Source organism: Pristiophorus japonicus, chromosome 19 (genome assembly GCF_044704955.1).
Source record: "Pristiophorus japonicus isolate sPriJap1 chromosome 19, sPriJap1.hap1, whole genome shotgun sequence".
Taxonomy (NCBI): domain Eukaryota; kingdom Metazoa; phylum Chordata; class Chondrichthyes; family Pristiophoridae; genus Pristiophorus; species Pristiophorus japonicus.
Window position 1 is genome coordinate 10,336,925 of NC_091995.1, and position 12,039 is coordinate 10,348,963.

Here is a 12,039-nt window from a genome sequence, read left to right on the forward strand (position 1 = left end):
TCCCACTCAACCCTCTCCAGTCTTCCCACCATTTTCAACAACTTATATTTATATAGCACCTTTAACATAGTAAAACATCCTAAGGTGCTTCACAGGAGGGATTATCAGACACCATTGGGCACTGAGCCACCTCAGTAGATATTAGGGCTAGTGGCCCAAAAGCTTGGTCAAAGAGATAGGTTTTTTAAGGAGCATCTTAAAAGGGAAGCGAGAGAGAGAGAGAGAGAGGTGGCGGTTTAGGGAGGGAGTTCCAGAGCTTGGGGCCTTGGCAGCTGAAGACATGGTCACCGACAGTGGGACAATTATAGTCGGGTAGAGGGGCAACGGGATCTCAGAGTACAAATACACAAATCACTCAAAGTAGTGACGCAGGCCATAACAAAAGCAAACCAATCATGAGGGTTTATTTCTAGAGGTAAAGAATTGAAAAGTGGAGAAGTTATGCTAAACTTGGTTAACCCACACTTAAGAATACTGTGTACAGTTCTGGTCGCTATATTATAAAAAAGGAGAGAGGCACTAGAGAGGGTGCAAAAAAGATTTACAAGGAGAATACCAAAAATGCGAGGTTATACAAATCAGGAAAGGATGAATAGGCTGAGAAGGCAGAGGGGCGATCCATTAGAGGTATTTAAAATTATGAAAGGTTTTGATAAGAGTGGATACAGAGAGAATGTTTAACTTGTGGGGAAGAGCATAACTAGAGGCTGTCAATACTAGGGGTCGGGATTAGGACCATTGTTTTTCTTGTTGTATATAAATGACCTGGACTTGGGTATAGAAAATACAACTTTGAAGTTTGCGGATGATACAAAACTTAACATAGTAAATAGTGAGCAGGACAGCAGCCGACTTCAGGACGACATGAATAGACTGGTGAAATGGGCAGACCCATGGCAGATACTATTTAATGCGGATCAGTGCGAGGCAATGCACTTTGGGAGGAACAACATGGAGAGGCAGTATAATCTAAATGGTGCTACTTTGAGGAGGGGAGCAAGGGCAGAGGGACAAGGGGGTGCAAAATCCAAAATCCTTGAGGGTGCAGGGCTAGTTGGTAAGATGGTTAAGTTGGCGTATAGGATACTTGGCTTTATAAATAAGGGTATTGAATACAAAAACAAGGCAGTCATGCTCAAACTTTACAAACCACAAGTTAGGCCTCATCTGGATTAGTGTGTACAATTCTGGCCACCACACAAGAAGGAGGATTTCAAGGCCTTGGAGAGGGTACGGAGGTGGCTTACCAGGATGATACCAGGGATGAGAGACTTCAGTTCTGTGGGGAGAAGGCAGAAGCTGGGATTGTTCTTCTGAGAGCAGAGAAGGTTAACAGGAGACATAATGGAGGGGTTCAAAATCATGAGGAGTTTTGATAGAGGAAATCGGGAGAAACTATTTCCTCTGGCAGGTGGGTGGGTAACCAGAGTTCATCAAATTAAATCAATTGGCAAAAGAACGAGAGGAGAGTTGTAGTGAGCTGGAACGCACTACCCGAAAGTATGGCGGAATCAGATTCCATCGGAACGATCAAAAGGCAAATGGGCATGTAGTTGGAGAGGTCTAATTTGCAGGGCTATGGGGAAGAGGGAACGGTAGCATAGTGGTTATTAATGATCCAGAGACAAGAGTTCAAATCCCACCACGGCAGCAGGGAATTTAAATTCAGTGAATCAAATAAATCTGGAATAAAAAGCTAATATCAGTAATGTATGCACATGTGAGGATGCTCACAGGATTGTTGAGTAGAAGTAGCATAGCCAGTCATGTGATGTTCACAATGCTCCATAAAATGCCGGTTCTGGGAATCCACGACTAGGCAGGTGGTTGTGAGTCCAGTGGATGAACTGGTAATGTGTAGTGTTATTGTTAAACCTTTTGCTAATAAACAAATGAGTTCGTAATAGCAATGTTCAGAACTCATGAAGCAAATACATTGCAGTGACCATGGAAATATTGGATTGAAGCCCAAACCAGCACACAATGCTCCAACTGTGGACTTGCTAAGGATAGATTCACCATTATATCTCGACTTCTATATTCTATACACCGCGCCATAAAACCCAGTATTCTGTTAGCATTTTTATGACCTTAACCTTCTGAGGTGTTGCGTTTAATATCTTGGGAAGCTGAGCATCCAATCATTTTACTTTTCCATGTCAACCAACCGTCCCCCATTCAAAATATAATTACAAATGAGACGTTAAACCGGGGCTGCGTTTATGTCTGTTTGTGGGATCTTGCTGTGCGCACATTGGCTGCTGTGTTTCCCTACCTCACTACAGTAACGGCACTTCAAAAGTGCTTCATTGGCCATGAAACAATTTGGGGCGTGCAGAGGATGTGCGAGGTGTTATAGAAATGTGCTCGCTGACTTACATTGGCTCCCGGAGAGGCATTGGCTCAATTTTAAAAGTCGAATCCTTATTTTCAAATCTCTGCATGGCCTCGTCGCCTCGCTATCTCCATACGCTCCTCCAGACCTACAACCACCACCCCCCCCCCCCCCCCCAGAGATGCCTTTAAAATGCCCCTTAAAACCTACCCCTTTGACTGAGCTTTTGGTCATTTGTCCCAATATCTCCTTATGTGGCTCGATGTCAAATTTTGTTTGATAATCACTCCAATGAAGCATCTTGGGACTTTTTAGTAAGATAAAGGCACTATATAAATGCAAGTTGTTGTTGTTGTTGAGTTCTTTCATTACTATCTACCTCTCTCTCTCTCTCAATTTCAGGCTCCAATTTACCTGTTGTGTATTTCCAGCAAGTGATTGTCGAAACACCATCCCGTGTTATTCAACGGCATTACCATCATCGAATCCCCCAACATCCCACTTGCCTGGATGAGTGCAGCTCCAACAACACTCAAGGAGCTCGACACCATCCAGGACAAAGCAGCCCGCTTGATTGGCTCCTCATCCACCACCTTCAACATTCACTCCCTCCACCACTGGCGTACCGTGGCTGCAGTGTGCACCATCTACAAGGTGCACTGCAGCAACTCGCCAAGGGAGTCTTCGGCAGCACCTCCCAAACCTGCAACTTCTTCTACCTCCCAGAAGGACAAGGGCAGCAGGCGCCTGGGAACACCACCTCCAAGTCCCCCTGCAAGTTACACACCATCCTGACTTGGAAGTATATCGCCGTTCCTTCATAGTCACTGGGTCACAATCCTGGAGCTCCCTCTCTAACAGCACTGTGGGAGAATCCTTCACCGCACGGACTGCAGCGGTTCAAGGCGGCGGCTCACCACCACCCTCTCAAGGGCAACTAGGGATGGGCAATAAATGTCGGCCATGCCAGCAACATGAAAGAATAAATAAAAAAGCATTTTCTCTTTTATTTTTGCCTGTACCTCTTCACATTCAGCGAGATGCAGCGATCACCTGTCAGCCTTTGTTATCAGCTCGAAGCCTGGCTCAGAATTATTAGCAACAGGGACTGTGACCTTCCCAAAGCAAGAACAGATCATTGATCAATGTCGGGACAGCAGCTTCAGCGACGAGTGCGAGACCGAGGAGGTGTTTGAAGATTACATACAGCCTGCAGTAAGAGCAGCTTGAACTGATGACCAAGTCTGTGTGAGGGGGAATGGTGCACCTCGCAGGTTGAACAGAGCAGCTAACAGTTACTTGCATTTATATAGCATCTTTAATGCAGTAAAAACATCCCCAGGCGCTTCACAGGAACGCTAACAAAATTTGACACCGAGCCACATAAGGAGATGTTAGGACAGGTGACCAAAGGCTTGGTCAAAGAGGTAGGTTTTAAGGAGCATCTTAAGGGAGGAAAGAGAGGTAGAGAGGCAGAGAGGTTTAGAAGGGAATTTCAAAGTTTAGGGCCCAGGCAACAGAAGGCACGGCCGACAATGGTTGACCGATTATATTCGAGGATGCTCAAGAGGCCAGAATTGGAGGAGTGCAGATAGCTCGGAGGGTTGTAGGGCTGGAGGACGTTACAGAGATAGGGAGGGGGATTTGTAAACAAGGACGAGAATTTCACATTCGAGCCGTTGCCAGACTGGGAGCCACTGCAGACTGTATGCTTAATTCAAATGGGTAAAATCCTTTCCATTGCATAGAATTCTGATGGAATATGCCACTCCCATTCCATCAGATCAAGCCTTTCCTGCTCACTCCCAATATGGTGAATTCCAATGGACCAAACAACTTCCTACACACTCCAAATGTGCAAAACTCATTGGCCAAACCATTTGTCATGACTTCCCACCAACGGAATTCAATGGACCAATACACTTTCCATTCATTCCCATTGTTCTGAACTGCTGGCACCAGGCAGAATTCTTAAATAGATATGGTTCTGTGAGAATGCTCCCCAATAACATTTCCTTCCAATATCTAGCAGTGTCCACGCGCACACACACAGATGGCACACGCTAACATATGTCCACACGGACCCACATGGATAGATGGCACACACTAACATATGCACCCACAGACCCACATGCTCTCACACAGACCCACATACATACACACACGCTCTCATACAGACACACATGCACACGCTCTCAGACACACGCACGCTCTCTCACACACACGCGCGCTCTCACAGACACGCACACATGCGCTCACACACGCGCGCGCGCACAGTCACACACACACACACACGCGCGCGCGCGCTCACACAGAGACACACACGCTCACACGCAGACACAAACTTGCATATAAACCTATGAACAATGGCAGAAAGGTAAACAACATCTGGCCCAACCAGTCCGTCCCCTCACAACTGTGATACCCCATGTATCGCAACATTTTACACTCCACCCCAACCGGAGCCATACGATTTCCTGGGAGAGGCAAAAAACAGATTAAAAACCCAGGCCAATTGGGGGAAAAAATCTGGGAAAATTCCTCTCCGACCCATCCAGACGATCGAAACTAGTCCAGATCATCACTCTGGCCGTATCAGATTCCCTGAAGTACTTACGCCATATCTGGGCCAGCCAACAAGGGGTTATCCAGTCTAATCCCAATTACCAGCTCTCGGTCCCTAACTCTGCAGGTTACGGCACATCAAGTGCCCATCCAAGCACCTTTTAAATGTGGTGAGGGTTTCTGCCTCTACCACTCTTCCAGGCAGTGAGTTCCAGACCCCCACAATCCTCTGCGTGAAGAAGCCTCCCATCAAATCCCCTCTGAACCTTCCACCAATCACTTTAAATCTATGCCCCCTCATAATTCACTCCTCCACTAAGGAAATAGACCCTTACTACCCACTATATCCAGGCCCCTCAAAATATTATACACCTCAATGAGGTCTCCTCTCAACCTCCTCAGTTCCAATGAGAACAAACCCAGCCTAGCCAATCTCCTCGTAGCTAAGATTCTCCATTCCAGGCAGCATCCTCGTAAATCTCCTCTGCACCCTCTCTAGTGCAATCACATCCTTCCTATAATACGGCGACCAGAACTGCACGCAGTTCTGTGGCCTAACCAGAGTATTATACAATTTAAGCATAACCTCCCTGCTCTTATATTCTATATCTCGGCCAATAAAGGCAAGCATTCCATATACCTTCTTAACCACCTTATCTACCTGGCCTGCTACTTTCAAGGATCTGTGGACATGCACTCCAAGGTCCCTTTGTTTATCTACACTTCTAAGTGCAGATGAACATAGAAACATAGAAAATAGGTGCAGGGGTAGGCCATTCGGCCCTTCGAGCCTGCACCACCATTCAATAAGATCATGGCTGATCATTCTCTCAGTACCCCTTTCCTGCTTTCTCTCCATACTCCTTGATCCCTTTAGCCGTAAGGGCCATATCTAACTCCCTCTTGAATATATCCAATGAACTGGCATCAACAACTCTCTGTGGTAGGGAATTCCACAGGTTAAGAACTCTCTGAGTGAAGAAGTTTCTCCTCATCTCAGTCCTAAATGGCCTACCCCTTATCCTTATACTGTGTCCCCTGGTTCTGGACTTCCCCAACAATGGGAATATTCTTCCTGCATCTAACTCGTCATAATCTTATATGTTTTTATGAGATCCCCTCTCATCCTTCTAAATTCCAATGTATAAAGGACCAGTTGATCCAGTCTCTCCTCATATGTCAGTACAGCCATCCCGGGAATCAGTCTGGTGAACCTTCGCTGCACTCCCTCAATAGCAAGAACGTCCTTCCTCAGATTAGGAGACCAAAACTGAACACAATATTCCAGGGTGTGTGTGCGGGTCTCTGAACACACACACACACACACACTGAAACACAGATCCGCACACACACAGAGGCACGCGCGCGCACACACACAGCCGCGCACAGACCCGCAGACACACGCGCGCGCAGAGACCCACACACACGCAGATCCATACACACACAGACCCGCACACACACAGACCCGCACACACACAGACCCGCACACACACAGACCCGCACACACACAGACCCGCACACACACAGACCCGCACACACACAGACCCGCACACACACACCCAAACTCCGACACCCAGACCCACACACATTCACGTGCGCACATACACACATGTACGCAAGTACGCATACACACATATACAGCTCCACCTGTATATGAAGCTGGGCCAAGTTTTTTATCTGCAGCACCTGGATGTACGATCTGTACCCAGTGACAGTGCCCAGTGAGGGCCCAGTACGATCTGTGCCCAGTGACAGTGACCAGTGAGGGCCCAATACGATCTGTATCCAGTGACAGTGCACAGTGAGGGCCCAGTACGATCTGTGCCTAGTGACAGTGCACAGTGAGGGCCCAGTACGATCTGTGCCCAGTGACAGTGCCCAGTACGATCTGTGTCCAGTGACCGTGACCAGTGAGGGCCCAGTATGATCTGTGTCCAGTGACCATGACCAGTGAAGGCCCAATACGATCTGTGCCCACTGACCGTGCCCAGTGCGATCTGTGCCCACTGACCGTGCCCAGTGCGATCTGTGCCCACTGACCGTGCCCAGTGCGATCTGTGCCCACTGACCGTGCCCAGTGCGATCTGTGCCCACTGACCGTGCCCAGTACAATCTGTGGCCACTGACCGTGCCCAGTACAATCTGTGGCCACTGACCGTGCCAGTACAATCTGTGCCCACTGACCGTGCCCAGTACGATCTGTGCCCACTGACTGTGCCCAGTACAATCTGTGGCCACTGACCGTGCCAGTACAATCTGTGCCCACTGACCGTGCCCAGTACGATCTGTGCCCACTGACCGTGCCCAGTACGATCTGTGCCCACTGACCGTGCCCAGTATGATCTGTGCCCATTGACCCTGCCCAGTGCGATCTGTGCCCACTGACCCTGCCCAGTGCGATCTGTGCCCACTGACCGTGCCCAGTATGACCTGTGCCCACTATGATCTGAGCCCACTGGTTGTGCCCACTATGACCTGTGCCCACTGGCTGTGCCCAATGAGGGCCCAGTACGATCTGTGCCAACTGACCGTGCCCGGTACGATCTATGCCAACTGACCGTGCCCGGTACGATCTGTGCCCACTGACCGTGCCCGGTACGACCTGTGCCCAGTATGACCTGTGCCCACTATGACCTGTGCCCACTATGACCTGTGCCCGGTACGATCTGCACCCACTGACCGTGCCTGGTACGATCTGCGCCCACTGACCGTGCCAGTACGATATGTGCCCACTGGCTGTGCCCACTGACCGTGCCCAGTACGATCTGTGCCCACTGGCTGTGCCCAGTATGACCTGTGCCCACTACGATCTGAGCCCACTGGCTGTGCCCACTATGACCTGTGCCCACTGGCTGTGCCCAGTGATGGCCCAGTACGATCTGTGCCAACTGACCATGCCCAGTGACAGTCGAGTACAATCTTTGCCGTTTCAGCCATAAGCTACTGGCAGTTTTTCTCTCCTTCCTTTGCAATGCTCGGTTGAATGGTGGGCAGCTGGAAGCTGGCAGTGAAAAAGGTGCTTCAGGAGGGTGAAGCTTCCATGCCCGGGTGCTCAGGTGTAAAGTCTAGGCCACCGCGCCCTGTCACAACTGCCAACATTGCCCATCCCAAAACCAGGCACAGGGAGAAATCCCAGTCCAAATATTTCACCCATCGTGGCAGAAAACAGCAAACAGCCGAACGCACAAAAAATCCTTGTGAGAAAAGCCTCATTAAACTACTCCCAACACATATAATGAACAGCAACCTTTACTGGGGCTCCGCATTACAACCCTCGCATCTCATTACTGATCGCCACCAATCATTCTCTGCATTTATTTCATGCTGTCTTTCTCTCTGCATCTTTCTGTAGCTTTATCGGTTTCATTCTCTATACGTGTCTCTCCCTCTCAATAACAACTTTTATTTATATCGTGCCTTTAACATAGTAAAACATCCCAAGACACTGCACAGCAGTGTTATCAGACAAAACAGATAAATTTGACACCGAGCCACATAAGAAATTATAGCAGATGACCAAAAGCTTGTTCAAAGAGGTAGGTTTTAAGGAGCGTCTTGGAGGAGGAAAGAGAGGTGGAGAGACGGAGAGGTTTAGGGAGGGAGTTCCAGAGCTTGGGGCCCAGGCAGCTGCAGGCACGGCCACCGATGGTGGAGCGATTATAATCAGGGATGGTCAGGAGGGCAGGATTTGAGGAGCGCAGCTATCTCGGGGGGGGGGGGGGGGAAATTGTGGGTTTGGAGGAGATTACAGAGATCGGGAGGGGGTGAAGCCATTGAGGGATTTGTAAACAAGGCATTGAAATCTAGGCGTTGCTTAACCGGGAGCAAATGTAGGTCAGCGAGCACAGGGGGTGACGGGTGAGCAGGACTTGGTGCGAGTTAGGACACGGGCTGCTGAGTTTTGTATCACTTCCAGTTTACGTAGGGTAGAATGTGGGAGGCCAGCCAGGAGTGCGTTGGAGTAGTCAAGTCTAGAGGTAACAAAGGCGTGGGTGAGGGTTTCAGAGGTTCATTCTGTGGTGTACCTCTCTCTCTCTCTCTCTTTTCTGTCTGCATCTCTCCCACGCTGTGTATGTCTACCTTGTTTTGCCTCTGCGTTCTCTCGATCTCTGCTGTGGCTCAGTGGGTAGCACTCCCACCTCTGCTTCAAAAGGTTGTGGGTTCATGTGCCACTCGAGCCACAAAAATCTAGGCTGACACTCCAGTGCAGTGCTGGGGGAGTGCTGCATTGTCGGAGGTGCAGTCTTTCAGATGTGACGTTAAACTGAGGCCGCATCTGCGCTCTCAGGTGGATGTAAAAGATCCCATGACACTATTTTGAACAGCAGAGGAGTTATCCCCGGTGTCCTGCCCAATATTTATCCCTCAATCAACATCACTAAAAATATTATCTGGTCATTATCACATTGCTGTTTGTGGGAGCTTGCTGTGCGCAAATTGGCTGCTGCGTTTCCCACATTACAACAGTGACAACACTTCAGAAGTACTTCTTTGGCTGTAAAGCGCTTTTGGATGTCTTGTGGTGGCGAAAGGAGCTATATAAATGCAAGTCTTTCTATGTCTTTCATTCAGTATTGCTGCCTCTCTCTCTCCCTTTCTCTGTTTCTTCATTTCTTGGTTTCATTCTATGTGTATCCCTCTATTTCTTCGCTCTGTTCCTCAATTCCCTCTTCACCCTGTTTCTTTCCCTCAGTCACTCCAGCTGTCGTCTTTCTCTTTCATTTTATGGATATCTCTGACTCTCTCTCTTGCGCTGTCTGCCCCTCTCAGTCACTCTCTCTCTCTCTCTCTCTCTCTTTCTCTTTTTCTTTCTCTCTCTCTCTTTCTTTTTCTCTCTCTCTTTCTTTTTCTCTCTCTCTTTCTTTTTCTCTCTCTCTCTTTCTTTTTCTCTCTCTCTTTCTTTTTCTCTCTCTCTTTCTTTCTCTCTCTCTCTCTTTCTTTTTCTCTCTCTCTCTTTCTTTTTCTCTCTCTCTCTTTCTTTTTCTCTCTCTCTCTTTCTTTTTCTCTCTCTCTCTTTCTTTTTCTCTCTCTCTCTTTCTTTTTCTCTCTCTCTCTTTCTTTTTCTCTCTCTCTCTTTCTTTTTCTCTCTCTCTCTTTCTTTTTCTCTCTCTCTCTTTCTTTTTCTCTCTCTCTCTTTCTTTTTCTCTCTCTCTCTTTCTTTTTCTCTCTCTCTCTTTCTTTTTCTCTCTCTCTCTTTCTTTTTCTCTCTCTCTCTTTCTTTTTCTCTCTCTCTCTTTCTTTTTCTCTCTCTCTCTTTCTTTCTTTTTCTCTCTCTCTCTTTCTTTCTTTTTCTCTCTCTCTCTTTCTTTTTCTCTCTCTCTCTTTCTTTTTCTCTCTCTCTCTTTCTTTTTCTCTCTCTCTCTTTCTTTTTCTCTCTCTCTCTTTCTTTTTCTCTCTCTCTCTTTCTTTTTCTCTCTCTCTCTTTCTTTTTCTCTCTCTCTCTTTCTCCCTCTCCACCTCTTTCTCTTTCTCCCTCTCCCTCTCTCTCGCTGCCTCTTTCTCTCCCTGTCTCTCTCTCTCTCTCTGCCTCTCTCTCTATCTGCCTCTCTGCCTCTGCCTCCCTCTCTCTCTGCCTCTTTCTCCCTCTCCCTCGCTGCCTCTTTCTCCCTCTCCCTCTCCGCCTCTTTCTCTCCCTGCCTCTCTCTCCCTCCCTCTCTCTCCCTCGCTGCCTCTTTCTCTCCCTGCCTCACTCTCCCTCTCTATCTGCCTCTCTCTCTCTCTATCTGCCTCTCTCTCTCTCTCTCTCTATCTATCTGCCTCTCTGCCTCTGCCTCCCTCTCCCTCTGCCTCCCTTTCCCTCTCCGCCTCTTTCTCTTTCTCCCTCTCCCTCCCTCTCTTTCTCCCTCTCCATCTGCCTCTCTGCCTACCTCGCCGCCTCGCTCTCCCTCTCTGCCTCCCTCTCCGCCTCCCTCTCTCTCTGCCTCTTTCTCCCTCTCCCTCGCTGCCTCTTTCTCCCTCTCCCTCTCTGCCTCTTTCTCTCCCTGCCTCTCTCTCTCCCTCCCTCTCTCCCTGCCTCCCTCTCTCTCGCTGCCTCTTTCTCTCCCTGCCTCTCTCTCCCTCTCTATCTGCCTCTCTCTCTCTCTCTCTCTATCTGCCTCTCTGCCTCCCTCTCCACCTCCCTCTCCCTCTCTGCCTCCCTCTTTCTCTCCCTGCCTCTCTCTCTCTCTCTCCCCCCCTCTGCCTCTCTCTCCCCCTCTGCCTCCCTCTCTCTCCCCCTCTCCCAACATGAAGCAATTGGCAGGCAGAGAGAATGAGACAGCCCACCAGCACTGGGTAATTTCCGAGCACTGGTCTCCAAATAGCTACAAACCCCCAAAACCAGCGAGCCCGCTCTCTGGGCATTCGGTCCGGCGCTCAGACACTGGGGACGGGCGGGTCAGTGCAGGCTCAGAAACAGCTGCATCGCCAGCGCTGTCAAACTTTGGCACGGTGCTATTCGACAGGAAAAAAAAAACCCAGTTGATGAAAAGTCGGTCCGTTACCTTAAGCGCCTGAGCTGCTCCGGGCTCTACATTCACAGCGTCTCCTGTTTGAGGCTCCAGGGAAGATTGGTTGAAGGGGGGAAGAGAGGGAAACAGGGAAGAGTGTGTGGGAGAGAGAAGCTTTTGCTGTCGGTCTCCCTTGAGCACTCTGTGCTTCTGAGCTCCTTGTGTTCCGAAAGCAAAATCTCTGTTGTCACACCCACAAGTATTTTGACATCAGTGCTGTGTTTGGAGTCAGTCAAGGCTGCGACAGTCAGTCAGCCAGCCAGCCCAGGAGATCACACAGGCTGCTCCTACCAGCCAGGCGTGTATACCCACCCCTGCTTCATTATTCATGAGGGCTCCAACTGCGGCTCCCTGCACTGCAGCCAATAAATCAGAGTCACATGAGGGGCAATAGCCTTCCTGTCCATCTCCCCACTGCTGGAAGGGTTTTGCTTACCACAGCCATCCACAGGAACACACTGCTTGTTTTATCTTTCACATATTTAAAAAAAAACACAAAATGATCTTCGGGAAAACAAATCTCACGCTTCAAACCCATTGGGGGAGAAATTGGGCTTGTTTACGCCCCCTGATAGCGCCCTCGGGGCAAACGACTTTGTGCCTGGGTGCGACAGCGCTAAAATGTCAGCGTGGCTTAGCGGGTATCAGCCT

At 49.1% G+C, this 12,039-nt stretch overlaps 1 protein-coding gene across 1 annotated transcript in view; it reads right to left on the reverse strand.

Moving 5' to 3' along the window:
• LOC139230351 (regulator of G-protein signaling 4-like) overlaps window positions 1–11,578 on the reverse strand; it is a 140,724-nt gene extending 129,146 nt beyond the window's left edge. Inside the window, exon 1 of the mRNA XM_070862179.1 lies at window positions 11,383–11,578. The gene's annotated coding sequence lies outside the window, so the exon portion shown is untranslated. The remainder of the gene's footprint in view (window positions 1–11,382) is intronic.
• Window positions 11,579–12,039: the final 461 nt, after the last annotated feature.